Source organism: Anopheles merus, unplaced genomic scaffold (genome assembly GCF_017562075.2).
Source record: "Anopheles merus strain MAF unplaced genomic scaffold, AmerM5.1 LNR4000661, whole genome shotgun sequence".
Taxonomy (NCBI): Eukaryota; Metazoa; Arthropoda; class Insecta; order Diptera; family Culicidae; genus Anopheles; species Anopheles merus.
This window is the reverse complement of record NW_024428241.1, coordinates 24628-31131: the sequence shown is the minus strand read 5'-3', so window position 1 is coordinate 31131 and position 6504 is coordinate 24628.

The window sequence follows — 6504 nt, the reverse complement described above, 5'->3', positions numbered from 1 at the left end:
CTCTCCGGGCTCTCGGAACGCTAGAGCTGTGAACGGCCAATATTGACTTAATTAATTGATCAATATTTATCCGCACGTGCATCATCCTTTTCGATGGGCATGTTCCGTACAATGATTTCCGTTGACCATTGGTGGTTGTACCGGACTGTCGCGCTGTATCATGAATGAATGACGAGCAGGCAAACTAGACAACACCGTGCGAGGTGTTCGTTTGGCATCGGAATGGATTGTATTCTTTTTTTGTACACAATCAAGCAACAGAGTAATATATCTTGCTAAAACAGAGCCAAAGATGGTCGGTGTTTGCAGGCGGCTTGATCGGTACTGCTAGCCCAAGTTCATTACAAAGATCGTATAGAAACGCAAACGCATAATATTATGCACAAACAGAGATGAATTTGAAATTAACATTCCTTCCAGCATAATGTTATCACCGTAGACGATCGTTACATTCCTGTTCGCTTGCAGCCAATCGAAAGGTTTCCATTTTCATCTTCCTTACTACAGCTTTAGCTCAGAGACATGGAAAGCAACAACAAATGAAACACACACATACACCGCACGTGCCATTTTATGCTTGACGTTTGCGATGAGGATGGATCGATAATGATTGACGAAGCATTAAAATTGTGCGGTTTTTTGCCGTGGTCTTACAGCAGTTCCATACCCTTTTCTGCACACGACGCTGCATCTCCTGTAAATGCAATGACCCCTTGCCCCCCCCCCCCGGCCTGGTTCCCGTGAAGCGTCGTACTTGGGCAGCGAAAAAGGGCGAAGGAACAAGTTGGGAAAGAGAAAGCGAAGAAACATGCTCCGCATATTTACATACTGGCCAAGGAAGCGCACGGAACAAGGGAGGTCTGAGTGCAGTGCTCACCATGCGTCTCGTTTCATCCCTCACCTCACGAACCGTACCTGGCAGCGACGATGGTGTTGAGGTAACCCTTTCTTGCACGACGTGTCCACAACACTGCTAAGCCAGGATAAGAAATAATTATATTTAATAATTTTATTATATATTCATGCCGATTATGCTGGAAGTACAGAACCTACCCACCTTCCTTCCCCACTTCGCGTGTCTACCTCAGCCCACCTCATCTCTTCTTCACTGAGTCACACTCAGTCGTATGAAGACCACATGAATGTAAGAATGCTTGGGCAAAGAAGGAAAGAGAAAATAATGTCCAGATGAATTTCAAAACCGTTTCATTTACGTTTTGTTTTCAACAAGCTTTGCTTATACCCTACAAAAATGTTAGTGCTTTGTTCACAGGCTATATTCTCAATAGAAGATTTGTTTCCCCGTCGTTATGGAATTCGTATTGGAAATTTAATTATTAAAATATTACACATGCTTTATACTTTTTTTTTTGTGCTTATCACATAATCAACATCCAAAGCTGTGTTCCCTACGCCAGCATAAGTGTACTACACACTCAAAAATGCTTTCTGCTTATATGCTCAATAATAGCCAAGCTGCGTCCAAGTTGTGAACATGAAACATGCATGCAATTAAACGCTTATCGTACGAATGCAAATAGTACACGACTGGGTGGTGGAGTAAGGTGATGGAATATTGGACGCAATCCCTGGATAGAGGGTAATTTGAATTCGATTTAAATGCAGGGTCGTTCTGTTTTTACATTTTCTCTTTTTAACCCATGAAAGCAGTCTTCGTCATGCAATTCTGCTGCTGTAAACTATTCTCCAGATGGAGTGGCTTTTTTTTTGCTTCCAGCTTATATTCTGCCGCTTGAATGTACGCTGCAGTGGAAGAGACAAAAACTACACACATACACACATAAGAAAACATATAAAAATGCTCACACATTTTGGAGCTGATTAAATTGTAGCCTCGGGGCAGAACTTCCTTTGCCAAGCTCGGTCAGTATAATAAGCGGTTGACATGCCATGCGTGCAAAAGAACTAAACAGGAAATTCTGCAGAACGCAGTTGAATGAATTGTTTGGGCAAATATTAAACTCTTTAGATATTTATTTGGCAAGCTCCGAGAATTTCTTCAGTATGTCAGCGCTTTATCTTTAACACTCATGTTGGGTATAAATTCGTGTACTCTCCATCATTTCATATCCAATAAATCTTCAACACATCATTGCCTTGGGCGCAAGATTTCAAAGATGGTTTTTCATATTTTTTCTCAAGCTTTCCGAAGAAGTAAAAATTCCCCTCAACCTTGCGCTGAGGTTTTTTTTTGATAGCTCTTGCCTTTGGCGTATCTGTTTATATAAACTACCAGCCCACCTATTACACTTACCCTTTTGGACTTGTGGCTGCGCGCTTGCAATGGAGCTAGCGAAGGGAAATAAATTTTATATCAGCATAAAACCGTAAAATCTAATTCTCCAAACCTCCCACAATGCCGCACCACGCGCAATAACCTGCAAGATGAAACGTGAGAACCGCTCTGTTTAAGGAAGCTGTTGGAAGACGCTTTTATTATCCCTAACGCTTCTCTGTCGCTCTCTCTCTCTCTCTCTCTCTCTCTCTCTCTCTCTCTCTCTCTCTCTCTCTCTCTCTCGCTCGGTTACTATCTCTGGTTGAAGTTTTTTCTCACACTGTTAAGTCTGCGGTACGTTTTGCGTTTTATAGCTTTTTAATGTGATTTATAACGCGTCTATTTGGTGGAAAACACGGGGCCAGGCTGATGATCTGATCGGTTGATTGAAATGAAAAATAACACTCGTCCGATTTGTTCGGACGAACCTGCTTGAAATGTAGGGTCAAATTTGGGCGAGAATCGTTTTGAGGAACTTTTGGGGGAACTACACCCCTCCGGCAGCAGAACAAGAGAGCGGTAAGCCTCTTTGCCATACACTAATCGAATAGTTGTAGTGCGTCATTTGGTGGGACAGTGAAAGAGAAAAACGTTACAATACAGATGTTTTATTTCGCGTTCTGCCCAATATCACACAGTACCGCTGATAAGTTAACACGCCCCAAACGCTTGCTGTTTGCTGTGATAGTTTGCTTGACGAGCCAATTAATTGATATCACACTCAATGATGATGCCAACCATTGCCCTGACACACGATATCATACCAGCAGCAGAGCAAACATTCACTTATCAAGCTCCAAACATGAGTCCACCCACTTTTGGAGTGGAATTGAACATGTCACTTTATTGCTCCAATGAAACACGTCTCACCACTCACCAGCACTTATTTATAAGCGGAGTCTATCCGCAACACACGCCACTATAATTGATGAACATCCTCCGTTAAAAATTTAACATGTTTCTTGGTTGGTTCCCATTTTGTATGTGTGTGCGTACCTTTTATCGATTACTGCCGCGGGGGTCGCAGCAACAGCCCTGCGATTGATTAATAAAAACACAGAAATCAAAAACACCAAAACACACAAAAAAACGCTGACAGCGGAAGCGGCAATCGCCCTGGAAAGAGGGAGCGCGTACATTCACCGAAATTATCCAAACTAATGGATTCTGTCATGGAGCTGTTGTTTTTGTTTCCTTCACGAGGGGAAAATTCTTGCTGGCCACCCCGCTATAGGGAGGAGGGGGGGATAACCTCCCTTCCCAACACGATAGAGAGAATTAGTGGAACAGGGTGACCGTTTATATCGGGCTCAGGCAAGCGCACATGCACCACTCCCATTTCTCATCTGGGCAGCAGGACGGTGAACGCGAAACAGTCGCCGGGAGCTTGATTTTGGGTTTCCCGGGAAAATAATCGGACGCAGGAATCGAGAATTAAGGCTGACAGATGAAAACATGGCACGGTACCGGGCGATACCGGTGAAGCGTGTTGGGATACAAGCAATCCATATGGATTGGGGGGGGAGCGTAAGATTGGTTCGTGATCGCACAGATCGTGAAGATCACCGTGCAGGCGTGCGTGCCCGTGCTCTGCGTTTGATTAATGCATCGTTGACGGGGATTTTATTTTGCTTCTTTCGTCCCCTTTTTTTTAATTTCACTCCACCACGTGTTTAGCTATTTTCGAATTGTGCACGAAATTGTTGTGCTTGGGGCTATGGCGTTTGGTTTAATGTGTGTGGTGAGAAACGGAACAGAAATGTTGTGTCACGCGCCGAATCTGGAATTATATCGCAGAGAAAAGGGAAAACAAAATTTCCACCTGGTTTTCATCTCATTAAATTAATGCGTCACTCTTACGGCTTATGCGTCACTCTTACGGTCTGTTATTTGCTAGAAAAATCATTTTAATTATTTTTCTTTTAATTCTAAAAAAACAAATGCAATAATTTGTAGCTCGTATGCTACATTGTCGATCAATAATTGTTTATGCATTTTCTATCACACCCGGCCACAAATGTCGTCACATCCCGGGGCGATGTGACACCCGGAACTAACAAGGATGGCTTTGCCAACAACAAACTAACTTAATTTGCATCCACATCATTATCGATGCACTGCACCGCCCCCCTCAAATTCCGTCTGGGTCGTCTGGGACGTTCCGTACGTGTATTTTTCATTTTTGCATGTAATCCGATTCGTATCAATCGAAGGAAAAACTCCACTCAAGACACATGCACAAGGTAAAGAGCCACTGCTCGGAAGCCGGAAAAGTGCACGGAAAAGGTATCACATATCTCCTTGGGTATTCGATTCCAAACCCAGTGTCCCCTCCGTGTTCGCAGTGACTTAGTCCGATTATATCAAAGATTCTGCCATTCATTTACCTGTGTTTGGCTTTTTGGTTGCTGTTTTTTTTTTACTTTCCCTCCACTCGACACGTTGTATTGTTTTACCCGTCGCCTTCTGACCTCCGGCTGGATTAAAACATTGCTGCCGCCGTTGTTTCATGCCACACACCAGTGTGTGTGTGTGTGTGATGAATATTTTTTTCCTACCGATTAAAGTGTGAAACCTTTTTTCGTTTGGTCCAATTTTGATCCCTGTTGTCCCTGTTGTTGTTAGTTGGGAAATCTTGTTACGCTTTACCACTCGCTAATTAACACACAAACATTGGCAAATAAACTAAAACCCCACTCCTTCCCCCACGGGCTGGGAAGGGAAGGATCTTGGAACCAGAAACTCTTGAAGCGTGAGCGGACTTCGTCGGCAGCAGTTTCAATAATTAATAATAATACAAAGTAGCGCGCTGTGTGGAGCAGTGAGACCCACGGGCATGTTTATATTTTCACACGCACTAGTTTATAAACAACTCAATCCCGCGGTGTTGCCGGTTCTCGTGGTGAGTGTGACGAGCCACCGACAAGCTCTGCCCCCAGTCGATGGGAAACTCCGGATTTTGGGTGAGGGGGGGGGACGAAATTTCCGCAAAACGTTTTTCATTCCCTCCAGTGAAAAACCACAGCGCACCGACACTAATCCCGTTGCTTTTTGCTTTGGTATCGCACACACACACATACAGAAACACGAAGTCGAGACCTCGAAACAAATAAATTGTATTTTTCCACGCGACACTCGTTAGAGACCGGCGTCGAGACCGGAGTTTGTTTGGAAAAGCGAATGTCACAACAGTCGGGAGCCAGTGACCCCATTCCGCTCCTATCCGCAACCGCAACCCGCCGAAACGACAAGCATATGGAAGCGAGCCGAGGAGAGGATGGATGGGACCACATGGCTTCGGCACGAGCGAGCGCACCCCCCGTTCCCCACTGTGTCAAATGACGTTGATAATGTGCCGCGATGATGTTTGATGATGAAGATGGAAGCAATCGCTAAATCGCACAAGGGAACGATCGCATTAGCGAACGCGATCGTTCATTAGTGTGGCTTTGCGGGGTGAAAGAGAATGTTGCCCCCGCCACCGAAACGGGTGATGCTAATTTGTCAAAATATTTTCGCCGACTGTGGATGCGTATGTGTGTATGTGTTTGTGTGTGATTGTGTATGATGAGTAGGTTTCCCGAGGGGAGGGATTCAGAGGGCGACTGGTGGCGGGAGCACAACATAACCTTTTAATCATAATTCTTTTGCAAGAAACATGGCAATATCACTCACAACAGATGGCGGTTGGGATGAGTTATTGGATGATACGATGATCTTGCGGTGGTATTTATCATCCAGTTCCCCGGTGATGAAATCGCTTTCAGAGTGAATATGTGTCATGTCGGTTTTCTACCTCGTGTAGGTGTGGATAGATTTAAGGCACTGATTTTTAAGCTATCTCAAATTCCATCAGAGCTGATTTGATTGTTCGTTCGGCTGTAAATGCATTTGAAAAGTTCAATAAGTGCTGTGCCCTAAATTGGCAACAATCTTATTCCTATTGTATCCACATTCTCATGCAATTCATACGTTTCGTGCTTAATGCATATCTTATTAAGATATGAAAAGCGAAGAAATAAGAAATAAGTAAATTGTTTAATTCCACAAGCAGCTTTCAATCAATAATCACACCTCTATTCTACTGCCGGCGCCAGTCGCGATGAAGAACGCACTCCTCTTGCGTCGCAGCAAATAGGATTAACGCAACAAAAATAGCTAGAAACTATTTACGCAATCGTCCCCCCCATTCCCAGTAGTCGATCAAT